The sequence below is a fragment of the Silene latifolia genome, chromosome X, assembly GCF_048544455.1.
Source record: "Silene latifolia isolate original U9 population chromosome X, ASM4854445v1, whole genome shotgun sequence".
NCBI lineage: Eukaryota > Viridiplantae > Streptophyta > Magnoliopsida > Caryophyllales > Caryophyllaceae > Silene > Silene latifolia.
Window position 1 is genome coordinate 87,217,636 of NC_133537.1, and position 23,937 is coordinate 87,241,572.

Sequence of the window (23,937 nt, forward strand, 5' to 3'; positions counted from 1 at the left end):
TGTCTGATGGAACTATCTACCGTAGATACCTTCCGAGCGTGGCCACACATTTTCAGTTCACTACTCCTCGAGTGGCCCTGAGATTTTAAACAACCTTGATAAGGGGGTGGACAACTCCTATTGCACTATTCCCTTCGTATAGCCACAGTTCATTGATACGTCTGTCGTGTACCTATAAAAAATAAACTAACTAAACTAACTATATAGCTAGGGAAGTCAGGTCGATCTCCTCAGGGAGGCAAGATATCTGTAAAAGTCCGTCTATTTGGTCACAAATGGGGGGGGGGGGTTGTTTGAATTGATTTCTAAACTGCGAAGTTTAAGGGAAGAGAAGTAGAGACAAGAGCAGATAAAGGCAAGAAAATAGGATTAAACTATCAGATAGAGAAGGACATGTCGGGAATTCGGTTCACTACGGTAGTCCAGTGACTCAGCTGTAAATAACTCAGACAAATTAATGCAAGACGGATGTGGAAAGGTCCTTTCGGTCCACTTTCTATCCTAAAATACCACTAACTTAACTTTTATCCTCGTCAAGGTAGTCTACTGTTCATAACAGCCCTATTTAGTCCAATCTTTCGATCTAGGATTAATTTTAGCCAGACTAAAGAGATGACTCAGAAGCGTGCACTCAACTAAGTCAATAAATACAATTAAATTGCTATGGTGACAGAATCTCACAATTAATTCATCTATTCATTTACTACATCGTCACATTCCTACCGCAGATCCCCTAATCCCAACATGCATTAAATTTAGCTACTCATATCGCTATTAATATCAAAACTAATAATCAACAATGAATTAACAATAAACATAATGAAATAACAAGTAAAATGCATAAAAGAGAAATTAGGGCAGAAGCTAAATACGACCAAACGAAGAATTAAAGCAAACAAAAGAGAGATTATTATTAAGAGAAGAGAAAGGAATTACAATCGTGCGAATCCGGCGTAAAGAACAATCGAATCCGAGCAAAACAATTCCCAAAGTAAGGTTACAGTGAATAAGGAAAAGAAACGTAATGAAGTTCTCTGTGTAAAACTGATTAAGATAAAAGATAGATCCTAATGACCTAGTTAAAGCGTACTTAAAAAGAAAATAACTAAGTTTTGCGAAATAAAACAAATCACAGGCTAATTAAAGCCCATAGCAGCGGAAACCACTCGATCGAGTGGAATAAAACCACTCGATCGAACAAACCTCAGCAAAATCTACTCGATCGAGTAGAATAGTTACTCGATCGAGTAACTCCCTTTTCAGCAACTTCTGGATCGAGTAGAAAACTACTCGATCGACCAACTGGGGACGTAAAAACAACTCGATCGAGTGGTAAAACTGCTCGATCGAGTGTTTTGTCTTCAAGTCAGCTCAAGTCCACGCCCGTCTCTCTCGTAATCCGTGCCTTGACGCTTCCCAACGCACTATCTCACTAAGGAACATCCTGTCTCCTCTAAATGCATGCAAAAAGGACGAAAAAGGGTACGATTCTACTACTTTCGCGTTATTTCTACAAAACGGACAAAACGAGCCAAAGTAGCCAATTCGGGGCAAAATACTATAAAAACAGTATAAAAATGCATAGAAATACATGCTGAAATAGGCTAAAAAGACTATACAAAATGCACGTATCATTCATCATAACCCAAAATATACTCATTTGACTTCAGTTATGTCAGTCGTAGAGTATAAATCAAAGCCAATCAGAAACTTGTGCTAACTTGGGCGAATAGTCTCTAGTCAAAAGAATCGACTCATAAGAATAATATAGTTGATCTTGCCATGACCAGGCTTTATGAATTTCCAGAACTCTATAAGCGGTCACTGCCCGACAGAGTGTCCTATACAGTCTGTCAATGTGATCGACTAGTCATCCCACATGACCCTATGGCACTTGAAATTGCCATCAATCGCAACACACTCTAGTCACTTTGAGACGTCACCTCCTATAAGTAACCAAGGGCACATACTATGTCAATCCAGTTCACTTCAATGGGGTTCAATATTGTCTCAACAACCCTTTTGGATGTAACAAAGTAATAAATAAATGAGTTTGCAAAAAGAAACTCAAACGATAAATGCAATTATCATATATAAACCAAAAACAAAGTTTTTCATTTCATATCTTATAATCTAATACAAACATGGCATGCGTTTCGGACCCATGGAAATAACATGTTTGTCATGCTTAGCCTGCGGTAAAGGCTTGGTTAATGGATCAGCAATGTTATCATCCGTCCCAACCTTACAAATCGCTATTTCCTTCCATTCAATGAAATCTCTAATTACATGAAATTTTCTAAGTTCGTGTCTAGACTTGTTACTAAACTTGGGTTCTTTAGCTTGAAATATTGCCCCACTATTATCACAGAAGATCGTGATAGGATCTTTGGCGGTAGGAACTATCCTTAGCCCCTCCAAAAATTGCCTAATCCACATGGCTTCCTTGGTAGCTTCAGACGCTGCAATGTACTCAACCTCCGTAGTAGAATCCGCAATGACCGGCTCTTTGAAGCTCCTTCAGCTAACCGCCCCACCATTAATCATGAAAACAAAACAAGCCTGGGATTTCAAATCATCCTTATTAGTTTGAAAGCTCGAGTCAGTGTAACCCTTCACACTTAGCTCGGAATCTCCTCCAAACACCAAGAATGAATCCTTAGTGCTTCTCATGTACTTAAGGATATTCTTTACGGCTATCCAGTGACTCTCACCTGGTTTGTCTTGATATCTACTTGTCATGCTCAAAGCATACGATACATCGGGACGAGTGCATATCATGGCATACATGATTGATCCCACGGCGGAAGCATAAGGGATCAATTTCATGCGTTAAACATCTTCAGGTTCTGTGGGTGACTGAGACTTGCTCAATGTAACCCCACTACCCATTGGAATAAAACCTCTCTTGGATTTGTCCATTTTGAAACTTTGAAGAACCTTATCAATATAAGACTCTTGACTTAGTGCCAATATCCTCTTAGATCTATCTCTATAGATCCGGATACCCAATATGCGTTGTGCCTCTCCTAAATCGTTTATTTGGAAATGATTCCATAGCCACCTCTTAAAAGAGGTGAGCATTGGTATATCATTGCCAATGAGAAGTATGTCGTCTACATACAAGATTAGAAAGATGACTTTGCTCCCACTAAACTTCATGTATAAATATGGTTCTTCGACACTTCGAGTGAAACCATTCTCTTTTATAACATGATCAAAACGATGATTCCAACTTCTTGATGCTTGCTTAAGACCATAGATGGATCTCTTAAGTTTGCATACCAAGTTAGGATTTTTAGGATGTACAAAACCCTCAGGTTGTACCATATAAACTTCCTCCTCTAAATACCCATTTAGGAAGGTGGTTTTGACATCCATTTGCCATATTTCATAATCATGAAACGCGGCAATTGCTAACATAATCCGAATTGATCTAAGCATGGCTATGGGGGAAAAGGTTTCGTCATAGTGTATACCATGAACTTGGATGAAACCTTTCGCAACTAGCCTCACCTTGTAGACATCATCATGCCTTTCCTTACCATTCTTTACTTTGAAGATCCATTTGCATTGAAGGGGTCTAACACCTTTAGGCAAATCAACCAAGTCCCATACTTGATTCTCATGCATAGATTTTATTTCGGATTGCATGGCCTCTTGCCATAAAGTTGAATTTGGACTAGAAATTGCAGCTTTGTAGGTTGCGGGTTCGTCACTTTCCAAAAGTAAGACGTCCAATTCGTCATCCAACTCGATGATGCCCGCGTATCGATCAGGTTGGTGGCTAACCTTACCTGACCTCCTAGGTTTGGAAGGAACAAAAACATGGTTAGACGATGAAGGAACATCTTCTTGCACCTCTTTTCCAGTTTGTGGTTCTTGAACTTCGTCAAGTTCAAAATTTCCCCCACTCTGTCTCTTAGAAATAAACTAATTCTCTAAGAAGACAGCTTCACGAGCCACAAACACTTTGTTTTCGTGACGGATGTAGAAGTAAAAACCATATGTTTCTTTTGGATAACCTACAAATATGCACTTTTGGGATCTTGGAGCTAGCTTATTGTCAGTCTTGATTTTGACATAAGCATCACAACCCCAAATTTTTATATAAGATAAATTGGGGACCTTCCCTTTCCACATCTCATATGGTGTCTTCTCAGTGGCTTTAGTCGGGCTACGATTGAGTGAGTGAATGGCCGTTTGAAGGGCAAATCCAGAAAAGGAATTTGGTAAATCAGTTAGACTCATCATTTATCGAACCATATCTAGTAGGGTTCGATTTCTCCTTTCGGCAACACCATTAAGTTGAGGTGTGCCCGGTGGAGTGAGTTGTGATTCAATACCACAATCCTTTAAGTGAGAATCGAATTCATTGCTGAGATATTCCCCGCCACGATTGGATCGTAGTGCTTTAATCTTCTTGTTCAATTGGTTCTCTACTTCCTTTTGAAATTCATTAAATTTCTCAAAAGCTTCACTTTTGTATTTGATTAAGTAAGAATACCTATATCTACTCAAATCGTCGGTAAAAGTGACGAAGTAGTCATAATTTCCCCTAGCGGTGATACTCATTGGATCATATACATCGGTATGTATTAGTCCCAACAAATCACTTGCTCGTGTCCCTTTACCACTAAAGGGAGCACAAATCATTTTGCCAAGGAGACAAGATTCGCATGTTCCATATGATTGAAAATCAAATGGCCCAATAATTCCAGTCGACACTAGCCTTTTGATGTGTTTCTCGTTTACGTGACCTAATCGACAATGCCAAATGTATGATTCATTTGGATCACTTGTTTTGAGTCCTTTGGATTACATGTTATAGATATCTTTGCTTGAGTTTAAAGTTTCAAGAACATAAATGCCATTAATTGAAGTGCCTTGGCCCATGGTCAAGTTATTCTTAGAAATTTAACAACAATTATTCTTAATAGCTAAAGAAAATCCTTCCATGTCTAACATGGCAACGGAAACGATGTTCTTAGATAAAGACGGTACAAAATAACAATTATTCAAGTACAACTCAAAGCCATTAGCCAAAAAAAGTACATAAGTCCCTTTTGATGTGGCGGCTACCTTAGATCCATTTCCTAGTCGGAGATCTACATCACCCTTGTTCAGCTTTTCCACGTTTCTAAGCCCCTGTAAATGATTACAAAGGTGAGAACCACAACAGGTATCCAATCCCCTTGTTGAGGTGGAAGCATAATTTATATCAACAACAAAGATTTCGGAAGAAATATTACCAAGTGGAACGTGAGATCCATCATTGATATCTCCTAAAAATATGGGGCAATTCCTCACCCAATGGCCCATGCTATGACAATAAAGGCATACATTATTGGTAGTCCCACTAGCCAATAAATCCCTATGGTTTGAAATAGACCACTTATTTCTCTTCCTCTTCATGAATTTTTTTCTTCTTGATGGCAAGTCTTTTGCGAAAACTCCCACTAGCTTTCTCATTTCTCCTTGCTTCCAAATTCAAGGATCCTATGGTGTTAGTGAGGTTGTCTTCACAAGACTTATTCACCAAGTTACTAGTTGTGATAGGAGGTGAGGAAGTGGTAATCAAGTTAAGAGTACCATCGGAACCAATGCCAAAATGAATTTCTCTAGTCGTATCAAGGTTGTTTTGAGAGCAAATTTCGTCGAACGATTTATGACATGATTCAATAGTGATCGGTGTTAATGAGTTGGATGAATCCATTACGAAAAAGATAACTACAAAAATGGAGATGAAGGAAACAATTAACATTTATCGTTATAATACTTGTAAATACAAGTATAACATTTATATAGTGACCTCTACCCAACTATAATAAATGATTCCGAAATCCATCTTTATACAAATATGGGCACGAGGAAACCGATACATCCCATACTTTATACAAATTTGGTGAATTAACTCATTAATTGATTCTACTTTAGAAATCTCGGTCGATGTTTTTCATAAAACCCATCTCTAGCCCCGGAAAATAAGACTAGTCATAATATCTCGTTGAGATCAACCAAATTTCGCGTGTAATAACGTTTTATTACCCCACTTACCCAATGATAAATGAAGGCACCTCGGGAAAATCGAACCTACCCTAAATGTTACGGGGATTCATGGGTCCTACTATTTGGTAAGGCCAATCTCAATTTTAAAATTTAGTGACCGGTCATGTCAATTTATTATCTATCTATTTTAAGTGAACTAAAAGGTCGAATTATCGATAATATTAATTGACACGGTGGTAAACTCGATATGATATGCATGTGTTGTTATGGCGATTTGGCAATGCATGCAACATATTAAAAGAAATGCAAAGCAAACAATAAATTCCTAGTATGGCCATCCTATAATAGAAAATCAAATAATCTATTACAAATTCGGAAACCAACTCCTTTGGTCCCTTGAATCTTCAAGTGGCACGCCTCCCAAGAACACCGTCTTCCTCGGAACGCCTTTCCGAATGGCACCGTCTTGAAGAAACTCCGAAATTACAAATAATAATGAAATACAAAGCTATTCCTACTATAAATTTGTAATATGAAAAACTAGTAAAAGTAAAAGTGATACGAGATCACATTAAATTACAACCGAATCAATATTCCCTTACATTAGGGGTAATATTGATTAAAACTAAGGCCATACTAAGATAAAATTACATAATTCAAAATTACATAAATAAAATATGACATTCAACAATGAAATATGAAGCATTATAATATGTGTCTATCATGCCAAATTATGTGCCAAATCGCCCTATTTAACTTATATCGATCATATAACCCGGTTTTATGGAAATTCACGACTTTTAACTTATTAAAATCGTAAATTAATATTAAATCTAATTTTAGTCCAAGTTAATTATCCTAACATTCTTAGGTCTCAAAAATTAGTCATTACTCAATTTTTGACAATAATTCAACTTGACATAATTTTATGCTCATTTTGACCCTAAAATCATAACTATTATGAAATAAATCCACATTTAATTACAATAATTTCAAAATTTGAATTTTAATATTTTCAACATTATGGAATATATCCATGACACTCATAATGTCAAAAATCATGGTTAAAATTTTCGAATTTATTTCGAGAAAAATGTAGTTGCGATTTATCGGTTTTATCAAATAAAACATCTAAAGTATACAAAAATTAATCTAATCAATTTTACAACTTTAGATCTGATAAGTGGGATATAAATGCAACCTAAAATAATTTTTTCATGCCATGTAATTTAATTTAGCTATTTTTGTTAAAATAGTCACTATTTATGTTATTTTTACTCTAAAAATTCATAAATCATGCAAAAATAAATCAAGTTCATCTTAAATTTTACACACAGTAAGTAATATATGCATATGACAACATATTAAAATTTCATGGCCTGTTTCAAAGTTTCACTATATTTAACCATTTTACCTCCATTTAATTCATTTTTATCTCATAAAAATCATAAATCATGCAAAATAAATCAAATTTATACGAAATGTTACATAAAATAAGTAAAATATGTATGTGAGGTAATATAAAAATTTCAAGGTCAGAGACTTAGTTTAACCATTTTTAGCATTTTAAATACCATTTTAGTCATAAAAATGTTATAAAATAACTAAAAATAATTAAAATGAACAATAAAATACCATAAATCATAAAAATGACCTAAAACCATTTTAGGACCATAATATACAACATGCATCAATATTTCGTGGCTTTATCTAATAAATCACAAATTTTTAGTTTTAATTAAGTTACTAATAACTCGAAAAAACTATAAATCGATTATGCATGCAACATCCTATGCTTTGATACCAATTGTTAGGTTCATATACCTATTATTAGACTTTTCTAATGGTGAACTAATTAACATTTTAATATGAGTCCTTAAGATCTAGTGCATGCATAACTAAAATAGAGATAATATAAGAAAAATAATGGTTCTTACATTGTATTTTGGTTCGAAATAAGGGCACAAATAAGTACACCTTCCTTATTTATTCTTGAGCTTAAATATAATGGATGATCCTCCAAAATCCCAAATATAGAGATGCTCCTTAACAATTGCACCCAAGACTATTTCCCTTAAAACTAATATATTAACTAACTAGATTAATATACTAGTAACCTTAAATGATTCTAATAATATGTATTACTATACTAGTAATAATATTTGTGATAATATTAGAATTAGATGAACAATTTTATGAGATCTAAAAACAAGTTTTAGAGAGAATAAGAGAGGTTTTATGTCCAAACCCTAAAAATTGTGTAAGAATGAAAATAATAGCAAAAGATGCTGTTATGGAGCCTTGTGAGGCCGGGTGAGAGGAGGGGAGTGTGGCCAATGCATGGTCTTTGTTTTTCTTTTTGTTTTTCATAAGTAAATAGGTGTAAGACTACCTACATAATAGGTCATCATTGTGTTTTATTTAACCATTAAATAAAACACCCACTAACCCATAATTCCTCCAACATTTCGGTCCTTGTATAAAATGGACTTCCATTTTATTTTGTCAATTTGTCATTTGTCACACAATATGTCACATGTAGTATGTAACATGTTTTTAATTAATTTAATGCATATTTATCAAATAAATATCATTATATACATTAATTAAATTACATATAACAAATTGTCTAGTAATTCTTGATCACGTAAATAAAATGGTTCATGTTAATATAATTCACAACATATTGTAATTATAATTAACTATTCATTCTTATCTCAATTGTTTCATAAACAATAATCAATTTTAGTAATAAAATCTTTTAATTACTAAAATAAATCTTATTTAATCAAATTACAATAAGATATAAAAATTCTCATTCACAAATGAATTGTTCAAATTTAAGGAATTGATCAACTTGTATCGATATACAATTAATCAACTAGTCTATTAAGAGAATTGTCCGATAGGCGTGACCTTAAGGGATCAACTGATCACCACCGTCAAACGACGGTAATGTCAAACTCTAGTTAGCCAATCATTACTGATTAATGTTGATCAGTTGACTATATAAATGAATCATCCCTTACGTATTCTTAATTTGAGATTTAAACATGTGATCGCACTATTGTTGAGGACACATACTCCAACATCTTATTCACACAATAATTTTGATATTATTTTGTTTATAGATGAGGAATTTAGACACAAGACTGGTTTGGAAAACACATACTATGTACACATACAAACTGGCATTATAACAGCTTACTGAGTGCATTTTAAAAGGTTTTGGCTTAAAAGGTGGGTTGCCATACCAAGCAATCAAACCCTGGTCTGTGGAGAGGTCCGTGTCAAACATGAGTAAGGTCGGTTCCAAGTCTATTTCCTCGAGTAGTGAATGCTCTCGATACAAACATCAGTATGCACCGCAGTATGGTTGATGTCAATCGCTATCCATCTTTAGGCCCAGATAGGAATTTGGACTGTCCGGACGGGACGATTGGTCGAATGGGTTACTTTAGGGCCTAGGAAGATCAAATGAAACGACCTAAGAAGGTCGAGTAATGAAAATCGACTACTGTCTCGTATAAACTATTCCCTAACCTTGGTCAAGTTTCACCCTAGGTAACACTAGACTTAGTCTAACTGTATCCTTCCCACTGGAGTCGCCAAACTGTGGACATGTGCCACCCACGTCGCGCACACCCGCGCGTTGATTTCGAGGCGGCGAAACGTCTCCCACGGAACTCCGGCGCGAGGTCGAGGCACGTCATGGGTCGTTACCGATTTGAAAGGCATTTAAACCGGTGAAAGGTTTGACAAGCCTGCATTTGTGAAGCCGCCACAATTTTTATGGAAAATTTGAACCGTTTGAATACTTCGCGTCATGTCATGACACAAAAGAGTGACATAAACACTAAGAAATTCGTTACCCTTAGCATTGTATGTCTAGAATGACTCTCGTGCTGCCAATGAACACAGATGTTCACAGAGATTTTGAGTAAGGGGTGAGGATACGTATTAGGAAGCTCGTTTATTTGAACACCTAATCCCGCCCGCCTCGATAGCAGCCTCTACTAATGATCAGGGAAGTAGTTGATACTCGATATGTTGTCAATTTGTATGCATGCAATGCAACATCCAGTAGATTAATCCTAGCATGTGAGATTAGACTAAGTCGGTGAACAAACAATTTAGCACTCAATTGGGTCGAAGTTGGAAGTTAGATTAATTATATGTGAATGCCAAGTAAATAAATCATACAAGATAATAAGTAAAGAACAAACAAATAAATAAATAAGTTATAATTAATAAACTTGAATTTACATCATAAACATGCGTAAAATAATATGAAAAGAAAAGAAAATAAAAGAGATAAAAGAAAATAGAAGAATTAAGGAAATTAAAAGGAATAAGAGATGAAATAAATTTGGAAAATAAAAATTAAAAAAATGAAAAATATGAATTATATGGAAAATAGTCGAATTATAGAAAATATGTCGAATTATGGTGATAATAAGAATAATAGTTGATTAAAATCCTAATTAGAAAAGTTATGTTAAAACGAGACGGGTTCAGAGGCAGAAGCCATCCCAGAACAGGCGCAACAACAACTGCGTCCTCTGGAAGAGGCGCATCACTTGTTGCGACTGTTCTTGAGTTAGGTTCTGACTGTGAAAGTCAGACCCGCGGGTTACTTAATGTTCGTTGGTTGATTTACGTTGATTATTAGCATATGACTCAAGTAGAAGTGTTTTAGTCAGATTATATGCATCTAAGATTGTCGAAAGTGAAAGGAAAAAACCGAATTAAAACGAAGGTTTATAAATTATGGTTATTTACAATGTCGGAATCGATTTATATACAAGACTTGAATTAAAGACGGTTAAACCCAAAAAGAACAAAGTCTGAAAAATAAAGAGAAATATGTACAGAAGAAGAATTTCGGGGACTTGATATGTGATGTGACTCATATTTGAGCACATTTAGTTCCCGAATTAACCTCGTTCCCATGCTTTCTAGCATATATTAGGGTCATTTCTTATCTTTAGTTTCCCATTTTGTATATTCTTTGAGGTTTTGTGTCCTTGGTACGAGGGGATCGCTAACCTTGCATTTATGGATCGAAATGGAACTAAATGGATCGCATCTAATGACCAAGCATAGAAGAGGAGATCGACACTAGAGGCCTAGATCCTTGCATCCCCAAAACAATCCCCGCGGATCGTTAAGGAGCCAAACAAGAGAAGAATCCTGTGCCACGATCCGAACGGCTTGAGCTCAGGACGAGCGTATTAGAGCACGATCCTTCAATCTTTCCTTAATTTCTCAATTGTTCTTAGTTTAGTTGGGTAATTAGAAGATTATTTGGGTTTATTGGAGGATTGAGAACCTTCCATCAATCATCAAGTACATCTATTATTCTTTGCTTTCTTATTTGGATCATCTCCATAGGTATAATCCATTTTTACCCTTGTTTAATTATTGTTACTAACATCATTTATTCATCATGTTTGCTTTGTTAGTATAATTGACAACCTTATTAGTATGTTAAACTTCATCATGAGTGAGTAGTCTTTTTGCTAGGGTTAATGGGGAATTAGGGGAAACAAACATGGGAATTGATCTATGCTTAATCTAATATGTTTTCATGATTAAAATGCTTGCTTCTTGTGATTTCAACCTATGCACATGTTATGTTTTATGAAATGTGAGCCTATGAATCCTTGCATTTTTTACCCATCTGTTATCTTTTCAATGAGGCTTGTAAGACATAAACCAACTCGAGCCTCATTAGACCATGCATAGAGTTGGATAGGAGGAAATTAAGTCGACTTGTAGGTGTTGTACAGTCTAGACGACTCGGCTCCGGGACCTAAATCTTCCTAGGGATTGTAAGATATACATTAACTCGATCCCATCACAACAATAAGTGCTTGATTCTAAATTGAGAACATGTTTGTATGATCTATTTACATGAATCCTCTATGAACCCATGACACCCTAGTGCTTTAAATCAATTGTTTACAAACTCCTTTATTTGCTTTATTTTGTTTTCATTAATTTACATTCATCTTGTTGAATAGTTTAGATTACATCTCATCTCAACCCAATTTGTGACACCCTAGGACATAGCTACTTGCAATTGAAAATCCTACATCAATACCCGTCCCTTGGGATCCGACCTTTACTTACCTCTTTACTAAGAATAGTTTGTGAAGTTATAAATATTGTTTTGGTTGGTAGCTTTTGACGAAGAGATTTAACCGAACCAAAAATGGCGCCGTTGCCGGGGACGGTGTTCAATTGATTTGATTTTCGTTAATTATTTTAGTTGTGTCTTTCTTTACCTTGGGGAAGTCAATCTCCTCAAGGTTGTTCTAATTATTTTCGAGTTGTTTGATATTTTGCATGACTAGGAGATCACAAGGTAATTTATTACCTATTGATTTCGAGATTGAAAGGACCTTAACCAACAATAGAAGAGTTTCTAGAGGAACTTCAAGAGTTGTAGGTATTGGAGAGATTGTGGACATTCAACCAAATAACTTTGAGTTTGTCAACCCTTTTACAAGAGAAGGAGAGGATAACCCAATTCAAAACCAACCACAAAATCAACCCACAATGCCTAAATTTTCATCACATTCCATACCGACCGAGGACAACCTACCAAACGGTACTCCTACACCACCACATTTAGCCGGTAATTTCATTGCCAAATCCGCATTCATACAATTAGTTGAGAGAAGTCAATTTGGAAGGATGCCTAGTGAAGACCCTCATTCACATATGGAAATTTTTTTTGACTATTGTGATGCAATTTCTCAAACCGGAGTTACTCAAGACCAAATATGTGTTGGGGTTAGTGTCCTTAACAGTTAGTGCAAGGACTTATAAACCTCTAAAAGGATCAAAGGGCATACTTTTGGTATTATTATCAGTTGATCCACGTTTATCAATAACGGTTGGCTTGCTAGATAAGTTTGACGTTATTGTCATACAGATGGCGGTGATCAACTGGTCCCTAAAAGTCACACCTATAGGATACGTTCGAGAGATGTGACGGTATGAAAATACTGTCATGTAGATGCCAAGATTGACTAACCAGTTAGTCCGAGTTATTTGACTAGTAGTTAGTCAAAATATGTGATGTTGAGATATTATATTTAATACGGATTAAATATCATGGACTAAGGCGAATTAACCAGTTAATTCGTAAAATTAAATATAAGCGTTTTATATTTAATTAAATGTATATTGAATATAATTATACAATATCGTCTTTGTCGGACATGTATTAATATTTCAACTAACCCGTATAATTAGTTGATGTTTTAATAGCCGATAACCGATGACGATTTATAAAAACCGCGTCATATACATTTAGTCATTGGGTACGGACTACGAGTTAAAATGAAGAGGAAATGGAAAAGCCCATTTCCTCCCCATGGGCTCGGTTTGGCCGAGCCAAACATAGACAAAAGGAGAGCTTCTCCTCTTGTCTAACCTAATCGTTCATTAGACAGAAAATTAGGGTTTTGGAGATAGTTTCTCTCTGAAACCTAGATCTCACATCTCGATAACCTCACATCAGTTCTCCCAATATTGCAAGGCAATCGGAGAACACCATCTAGCCAAGGGCATATCCCGGACAAGTCTTGGGTGCAACAATTAGGAGGGAATCTCGTTTGATTTCTGTTCTTTACGCCGTGCATCAAAGGACCCGAGGTTATTTCTTGTTCCTTATCGTTTCTATTGTATTTATGTTTTATGACCATAATCACATGTTTAAATTTACGTTATAGTCCTAAATTTAAAGGGTAGTATACGGATATTAACCTACAAGTGGTATCAGAGCGAGGCCACGTAAATTTTTCCATGTGTTTTTCATAAAACTGATTTTGAAACGGTTGTGTTTGTCTCGAAAACCGTGTCCTGTTTACACGGCTGAAGTTTTTTGTTGAAACCGTGACATGTTTACACGGTTTTATCATCTTGTTGTCCTTTTGTTTTGATGCATATTGTTGTTTTATACGGAAATTATAACAATATGTCATGTTTTGATCGAAATTGGTTTTGTTTTGTTTCACCAAAACTGTTTCACGAGGGTTTTGATTTTTCCAGAAAGTTTTGAACTCGATCGAACACGTTTTCAATCGATCGAGTGGTTTTTCTGTGTTGTTTTACTCGATCGAGTCCTTCTTTGTACTCGATCGACACGCTTTAAAACCTCTCGCTCGATCGAGTTGTCCTCGTACTCGATCGAGCGCCTTTTTGATATAGGTCCTCGATCGACCTCATGTTTAGTCGATCGAGCACCTCCTGATTGGCAGACCCCTCGATCGAATGGCAGCCTCATTCGATCGATCCCTCCTGTCCCTCGATCGAGCACTTATGTGCCTGGATCGAAGGATTTTTGTTTTAACAGCTTTGAAAATTTATTCCTTTTGTTTTAAATTTTCTTTTGGCTATAATATGTACTTTATACGGATATAGTACACTCGCTTAATAGTGAATCAGTTCACTCACGTACCATACAGTTGTTTTAAAGCGTCTTTAAAATGACGGATTGTAATGGATTAAAATTAAATGATAGAAGCGGTTTTATCACATGAATTTTAATCGTTAAAAGGTGGTTTGGATAAATTTAACATAATTACGGAATTATGTCACGAATGAATTTGTTTTTAGTTGATGCATTTTTATTTATCGTTAATTTTATGAATGCCGTGAATGCCATTTTATTACGTATTTAATTTTTACAATCGATTGTAACTTAGTGTGGCCTTAGTAGAACGTGTTACCATAATGATGGAACACGGTCTTGGTTGTATTTTGAGATCTCGTATCTCCGTTTTGGATTTTTCACTTGTAATTACAGTTTTTATTAGAATGTAATTAGGTTTATATTTTGTAATTTTAATTGTAATTTTTGAGAAGACCAAAGACGGAGACCAGATGCTCACTCCCGCTACTTGGATCAAGATGGAACAACAAGACGAGCTTCTTGGGTCCAACGGTGGATTCCAAAGTTGTATTTTGTTCTTTTTATTAGGATAGGCCACACTAGGAAATTTTATTTACGTATTGCATTCAATTATTTATGTTATCGTAACGATAGTATGCATCATATTCCGCCTAAAAACCAAACCACCTAATAATTGCATGAAAACTGACACATATAGAGGTCACGAGTTAGTTTTCTTTGACATTCGTATGTCACACGATCATGTTAAGCCATCACCCAAATTAATTCATTCACGCAGACGCTAGTTATTCGTTCACTTAAAATGAATTATAATTTAGTTGATGGGATCTTCCTCGTATAAACAAAAATTGAGAACAGTCTTTATAGGTCAAACTCCAATGAGTCCCTTCTTCGTCGGTAGGCATACTATGACCCCTTCTACGTCGGGTAAGTTGGAACCGATTGACCTATTTTATCTCAACACTATGGTCACTAAACGATCCTGTGATCATGGTGGACTATAGATAGGATTTACGAAATCTATCGACCAAGAGTTCTTAGGAAGAATTAGCTAAACAGTTGGCTTATCAATTTTTTGAAATTGAGTCTTGGGATCACTTGTATCATTCTTGAGGGAGATCAATTATGCAAGTGCAAGAGTCTACATGTTTAAAATGAATTTTAAAATAGACTTAAATCACCTCGATGAGTTGCTTATTTCGTTTTGTTTTTCTTCTTTTTCAGTGTAGATCACGTATTAAATCGCTAAACAACAAATGGTGGTTCAAGTGATAACCCAATGCCAAGTGCCACATTGGACCGTGAGTCCTGGCTTAGGATCTTCATGAATCAGATGAATCGTCTACTCGGATGAAGAATGATGGATCCAACTTCGCGGATCGGGAGGCGGCATTACGGAATGCCGCCGCGACGGAAGCTCAAATATCTCTTGGAGCCCATCCCGGCAAACCCAGATCCCACGGCTAGAGCTGCGAAGTCACCAAGTTTAATGACTTCGTATGGAAGCGGGTGCGATTAAAAACGTACTCATTTTTGCAATGGAACCCAATTTGCGGAAACGCTTCATAGCCCATGGTGCAAACAAGATTTTCACCACGCTCACCAAGGAATTCTCGAAAGCACCGAGAATCGTGACCTATGAGCATACCACTCGCTTCTTTGATGCGAGACTCGAAAGGCCAACCGGTTAGCCCACACATTCTCAAAGCATGATTGAGAATGTCGAGAAACCGGAGACCTTTAATCAGTAACATCGGCGAGAACATTGTTATCGACCGTATTCTTCACTCACTCCACGATGGTTATTCGCAATTTAGAGCGAATTACTATATGAATGACTTGAAGAAAACTCCCCATGAATCGCACTCCCTTCTCGTATGCAGGACCGAGAAGGACATGAAGTCCGGTGGGAGCATGAAACAGGATGTTCTCGTTGTGTCAAATAAAGGGAAGGGTAAGGGCAAAGCTCCGCAAACCTAGCGATAGGTAAGGCGAAGTTCAAGAAGTCGGGTTCGGGGAAGAGTGGGCCTGGTGAGTCGAGCACCTCATCGAGCACGACAAAGAGCAAAATGGATAACATGGAATGCCATCACCGCCACAAGTCCGGGCCTTCGGAGACGCACATGTCCTGTTTATCATGAGGACATAAAAGCGGTCGCGTTAAACCCGTTGGTATGTCTTCTCCTTCTACTTTTATTCATATGATTGAGATTAACCACGCAAGTTACGGAACTTGGGTACTTGATAATGGTTGTGGTTCTCATCTGTGTAATCATGTGCAGGGGCTCCGAAATCTCGAACCTCTCGTAAAGGGTGAGGTTGACCTGCGTGTTGGGAATGGAGCAAGAGTGGTTGCCATCTCAAAGGGAACATATGTGATCCAGCTTCCTAGCGGATTTGAGTTATCATTATATGATTGCTATTATGTACCCAGTCTTTTGAAAAACATTATTTTGTTTCTCGCACTTGATAAACTTGGTTTTTCATTTGTAATTGAGAATAATACTTGCATTTTCTCTTTACACAATATGATTTATGGCAAGGCAGTCTCCATGAATGGAATTTATGTTTTAGATCAGACCACGGAAATATTACACGTAATGAATAAAAGGTTAAAGGTTGGTGACAAAGATCAAACATATCTATGGCACTGCCGTATGGGACACATTAATGAGAAACGCGTTAAAAGCTCATTAAACATGGAGCTATCTCGGCCTTTGATTTTCAATCATTTGGCACGTGTGAATCATGTCTCATCGGTTAGATGACTCGTATTTCCTTCAAAGGTGTTGGAATGCGCGGCTGGCCGACCTATTAAGGCTCATACACACGGATGTATGTGGTCCTATGTCAATCACCGCACGAGAAGGCTATAGATATTTCATCACTTTCACGGACGATTTGAGCAGATATGGCTATGTCTACTTAATGAAGCACAAAAGTGAATCCTTTGAGAAATTCAAGGAATACCAAAATAGGCATGCAGAACCTATTAGGTAGAAAGATTAAAACACTACGTTCGGATCGTGGTGGCGAGTATCTTTCTCACGAGTTTGATCAACACCTAAAGGATTGTGGGATTGCCCTACGATTAACTCCACCGGAACACCTCGGTTGAATGGTGTGTCCGAACGGAGAAATCGAACACTACTTGATATGGTTCGATCCATGATGAGTCACACGGTTTTACCTGATTCATTATGGGGTTATGCTCTTTTGTCAGCTGCTCTAATACTTAACCGAAGTCCGTCTAAAGCTGTTGACAAGACTCCATATGAACTATGGAAGGGAACGGTCCCTAACTTGTCCTTTATACGGGTTTGGGGCTGCGAGGCTTATGTCAAGTGGAGACCTGAAGATAAGCTCGGCCCGCGATCGGTCAAGACACTCTTTATAGGTTATCCTAAAGGAACACGTGGTCATTACTTCTATTCGCCAACCGAACAACGTGTTTTTGTTGCGGCTAGTGTGACATTCTTAGAGAAGGAATTTCTCGAGAATGCAAAGAGTGATAGAACCTTCGACCTGTCGGAGATTCCAGAACCAAACACCGAGCAACCATTGGAGGAACCTGTTCCTTCAATCCCGGCTGCGGTGAATATTCCTGAGGAACCTAGGAGGTCGGGAAGAGTCTCTATTCCTCCGGACAGATACATTGGTATGGTCGAGGAACATGACATAGATGACGTTCTACTCTTAACGAGTACTGAACCCGCAAGCTATAAAGGTGCCATGACAAGTTCTGACTCAAAGCTATGGCTTGATGCCATGCAATCCGAGATGGACTCCATGTATGAGAACAACGTGTGGGATCTTGTTGACTTACCTGCTAAGGTTCGTCCCCTTCAATGCAAATGGCTTTACAAGATAAAGCATTCTATGGAAGGTCAGCAAGATATCTACAAAGCACGACTAGTTGCTAAAGGCTTCACCCAAGTGCCAGGTTTGCACTACGATGAGATCTTTGCACCCGTAGTCATGCTGCGTTCCATTCGGATTATCTTAGCGATTGCCGCTTTTCATGACTATGAAATTTGGCAAATGGACGTGAAAACCGCCTTCTTAAACGGCTTTTTGGAGGAAGAGTTGTACATGGTACAACCCGAAGGTTTCATCGATCCAGTACATCCTAAGAAAGTGTGCAAGCTTAAGCGTTCCATTTATGGACTTAAGCAAGCATCAAGGAGTTGGAATCATCGCTTCGACCAAGTGATAAAAGAAAATGGATTTACTCGATCTGTCGAGGAACCATGTCTATATATCAAGTCGAGTGGGAGCAAGATTGTCTTCCTAATATTGTATGTTGACGACATACTCCTGATTGGGAATGACATACCTCTCTTAACTTCGGTGAAAGTATGGTTGAAAAACCATTTCCAGATGAAAGATCTGGGAGAGGCACAAAGAATTCTAGGCATCCGTATCTATCGAGATAGATCACGACGGATGCTATCTCTCGATCGGGGAGTCTTACATAGACAAAGTCCTAGAGAGATTCAAAGCATGACTAACTCCAAGAAGGGGTTCCTTCCTATGTCTCCATGGGTGCATTTGAGCAAGTCTCGTGCACCGAGACACCGGAAGAGAAAGAGCGCATGACACGGATTCCTTATGCTTCGGCAATAGGATCAATCATGTATGCCATGATATGCACACGTCCGGACGTGGCATATGCATTGAGTATGACAAGTCGATTCCAACAGCATCCAGGTGACTCACATTGGATGGCTGTCAAGAACAATCTTAAGTACCTACAGAGGACTAAAGATTGGGCATTGACTCATGGATCAAGATGACTCGAAATCTCGCCCTGGATTCGGTTTTACTCTTAATGGCGCTACAGTCAGCTGGAAGAGTTCCAAGCAAAGTGTTACAGCAAATTCTACGACTGAGTCCGAGTACTATGTTGCGTCTAGACATGTACAACGGAAAGCTCATCTAATCCGGGATTACGTGGAGCAAAAGGAAGTAGTGATAGAAAAGATTGCTACAGATGATAACATAGCAGATCCTCTCACTAAAGCATTACGACAAGATAAGCATGAAGGGCACGTAAATTCCATGGAATCGAACGTGTTCCTGAGTTGTAGTACTCCTTTATGGATCAGATTCATTCTCTCTTGTACTCTATACGACATCATCGTTTTGATATTTTATATATATTTTGTTTTTCATGTGGAATTGTACGACAATTTTGAACACCACAAAGTGAACTGAACAAACATCATATCTTTTTAGTCCTTAATTGCCCACATGAGCTGATAACTCTGGCAATTATTTTGTGACGTTCGTTGATGGTGGGTTCAACGAGCCATAAGTCAACCGGTTGACTGACCAATCACAGAGGCGAGTTATACGGATATCTCGTAGGACACCATTGTGACATCGACGTGGAGTCCTAAATGTTTTACAACATTCGCTGCCCGGTCGTGGATAGGACTTCCATGGTGATCCTAAGAGTCGATTCTTTTGACTATCGACTGTCTCTTGAGACTACGGCAGATTTTGGGTGACTTTGGTTTCTTTCTCACGGTCATCCGTAACAGGGGGCCAAGTAGATTTTTTCTGGGTCATTTCATGCTGTGCTTAGATCGGAAGGAGTCGAGTTGAAGGAAATATTCAGCCTTTATCAGGTACTCGATATTTCTCAGGGCCACTCGAGGAGTCAGAATCGAAATGCATGGCCATGCTCGGATACGGATTCGTTTTATCAGTTAAGTTACTCTCTAGTCGGGGAAACCACTCTAGATACAGATCGATTGTAAAATACGACCTTTGCGGATCCGGATCTGCAAATTGTTTTACATTGAGTGGGAGAAATTTTAAATGAATATGAGAATCGGTTATCGCACATACACTTGTTCGGACAAGTGGGAGTTTGTTGGAGCCTGTGTCCTCCAGTTAGTGCGGATAACGTCATTGCACACACACTTGTACGGACAAGTGGGAGCTTGTTGGGGTTAGTGTCCTTAACAGTTAGTGCAAGGACTTATAAACCTCTAAAAGGATCAAAGGGCATACTTTTGGTATTATTATCAGTTGATCCACGTTTATCAATAACGGTTGGCTTGCTAGATAAGTTTGACGTTATTGTCATACAGATGGCGGTGATCAACTGGTCCCTAAAAGTCACACCTATAGGATACGTTCGAGAGATGTGACGGTATGAAAATACTGTCATGTAGATGCCAAGATTGACTAACCAGTTAGTCCGAGTTATTTGACTAGTAGTTAGTCAAAATATGTGATGTTGAGATATTATATTTAATACGGATTAAATATCATGGACTAAGGCGAATTAACCAGTTAATTCGTAAAATTAAATATAAGCGTTTTATATTTAATTAAATGTATATTGAATATAATTATACAATATCGTCTTTGTCGGACATGTATTAATATTTCAACTAACCCGTATAATTAGTTGATGTTTTAATAGCCGATAACCGATGACGATTTATAAAAACCGCGTCATATACATTTAGTCATTGGGTACGGACTACGAGTTAAAATGAAGAGGAAATGGAAAAGCCCATTTCCTCCCCATGGGCTCGGTTTGGCCGAGCCAAACATAGACAAAAGGAGAGCTTCTCCTCTTGTCTAACCTAATCGTTCATTAGACAGAAAATTAGGGTTTTGGAGATAGTTTCTCTCTGAAACCTAGATCTCACATCTCGATAACCTCACATCAGTTCTCCCAATATTGCAAGGCAATCGGAGAACACCATCTAGCCAAGGGCATATCCCGGACAAGTCTTGGGTGCAACAATTAGGAGGGAATCTCGTTTGATTTCTGTTCTTTACGCCGTGCATCAAAGGACCCGAGGTTATTTCTTGTTCCTTATCGTTTCTATTGTATTTATGTTTTATGACCATAATCACATGTTTAAATTTACGTTATAGTCCTAAATTTAAAGGGTAGTATACGGATATTAACCTACAATATGATGGGTGTTATTTCCTTTTTCTTTGATCGGTACCTCAAAGCAATGGTTTAAAAGCCTAGACAAGGCTACCCTTGGTATTGATTCATGGAAGAAGTTAGCACTTGCCTTCTACAAGAAATTCTATCCTCCGGAGAAGACTAATATGTTGAGAGCCCAAATCACCGGGTTCAAACAAAGGGATGAGGAATCATTGTATGAAGTATGTGAGAGATTTAAGGACACTTGTCGTTCTTGTCCACACCATGGACTTAGTGAGTGGTTCCATGTGCAACAATTTTGGAACAGTTTATATGAAGACTCATGCAATGTTCTTAATATGGGATCCAATGGGATGTTTACCGAAATTGATGACAATCAAACATGGGCCAAAATCGAAGAGATGGCGGTTCATAATTCCCAATATAGTAGGCCTCGAAAGGCCACAAGAGGAGAGAAGAATGAGGTAAATTCCATCACTCAATTGGGTGCTCAACTAAGTGCTCATATCGACACCATCAATTTGAAGTTTGAGAAGGCCATGGCTAAGCTTGATTAAGCTTCCAAATCACCCAAACAACATGTTAATGCTATGGTGGCATCATCCTCAATCCCAAGTGGAGTATACGAAAGTTGTGGAACCTTGGGACATGATCAAAATGAATGTAGGGGAACAAATGAACAAGTTAATGCTTTCCAAGCATACAAGAATGGCACTCCTTATTCCAACTACTATAATGAGAATACCAAATTTTATCCAAATGTTTCATACAAGAGCCAAAATGTTAAAAACCCCCAACCCCCAACCCACAATCCCACATACACTCCACCTCCAATGAGAAACCAAGCTCAAAGACCCTTTTTCAACCAAAGCAAAGGTTATCAAAATCAACCTTCTTACAACCAATCAAATGACCAATGATTTGATCTTCAAAAAGCGGTCCTCCAAATGCAAAAGAACCAACAAGAATTCTTCACCAAATGCAAAAATATAGCCAAGCTAAAGAAATCACCATCAACAACATTCCTGCCCACACCAAAATGTTAGAGACTCAAATGACTCAATTATCATCTTCTAGCTCTCAAAGACAAAAGGGGCAATTACCACCTCAAGGTAACCCACCCATAAGACATGAGACGGTTAGTGCCATCCATTTAGGAGTGGTACAAGATATGAGGGGCCGAAGAGGCCAATTGATGAAGATATTGTGGATGTTAGTGACAAGCAAAGAGTTGTGGAGAACTCTAAGGAGGTAGATCCCACTACCAATGAAATTTCAAAGAAGAATAATGAAGAGAAGGCTAAGGAAAAACAGCCTATTGTGATTAGACTTCCTTCCCCAAGTCGCTAAGCTAAGCCTAAGCTTGATGAGCAACTTGGAAAGTTCATGGAAATTGTGAAGAACTTAAAATCTCAATCCCATTCACGGAATTGATCAATCATGTTCCGGCTTATGCAAAGTACATGAAAGACATTCTTACCAAGTAGAAATCCATCCGAAAGTTGGAGACTATTGCCTTTACCAAAGTGAGTAGTGCTATTCTTCAAGAGAGTTCCCCTCCAAAGCTCAAAGATCCGGGAAGTTTTTCTATCCCATGTACCATTGGCGACACTACAATCAACAAAGCATTATGTGACCTTGAGACAAGTGTAAGTGTTATGCCATACTCGTATATAAGAGGCTAGGAATGGGAGAGCTCAAATTCACCAACATCACTCTTCAAATGGCGGATCGATAAACAAAGATACCTTTAGGGGTATCAGAGGATGTGCCCGTGAGAATTGGCAAATTCTTCATCGTGCTAGACTTTGTCATTGTAGACATGGAAGAGGATTCCAACATTCCTATCATCTTAGGAAGATCTTTCTTGCATACTGCTGGAGCGGTAATCGATGTGACACATAGAGAGCTCAAACTTGAAGTAGGGGACGAGATAATCACTTTCAAACATGACAAAACAATGAGAGCTCCCCGACTACATGAGCCATACTTCATGGTCGATTACTATAGTCGAGAAAGTGATAGAAAGAAGTTAGAATCTCTATGCAAAGATCAAGCCATAGGTAAATAAACACCACCCAAATGGAAGAAGAAAGTGGATGACCTTCAAGTAGCTCTATTCGGAGAGCAAGGAATTTTCAACAACAACAAAGAGAGCTTGAATAGCTCACCCATCATGACAAGTAATGAAGAAGGCCTCATTGGCCATGACAACAAAAAAGAAGAGTTGCTCTTGTCAACTCATGACATCATTGGGGAACAACCTAGTGAAGTTTACGGTCTATGGGACGATGAATTTGAAGGATTGGACAATCCTTATATTGGAAATGCTATGACTTTAGACCAGGGCTTTGTTGATCCTTGTCATCACTTTGACTTGGATGACTACAACAATGAAGAGAACAATGTGCAAAGGTCTACCCAAGACCTCTATCATGAAAATGAGCAAGCCTTCGACTACTTCTATAAGGTGTTGAGCAACATCAACAACACCTTGGCTTTGCCTCCTTGACATCTCATCCAAGAATGAGAGTTTGGAGGAGTCCTCCCTAAACCATCATTTGTAAATATTATA

General features: G+C 37.8%; 1 non-coding gene across 1 annotated transcript; it reads right to left on the reverse strand.

Annotated features, from left to right (window-relative positions):
* Positions 1-21,526: 21,526 nt before the first annotated feature.
* Positions 21,527-21,633, reverse strand: LOC141625705 (small nucleolar RNA R71). The gene has a single exon (XR_012535472.1). It is a non-coding gene; the product is annotated as a small nucleolar RNA R71 (small nucleolar RNA).
* Between the last annotated feature and the right edge of the window lie 2,304 nt (positions 21,634-23,937).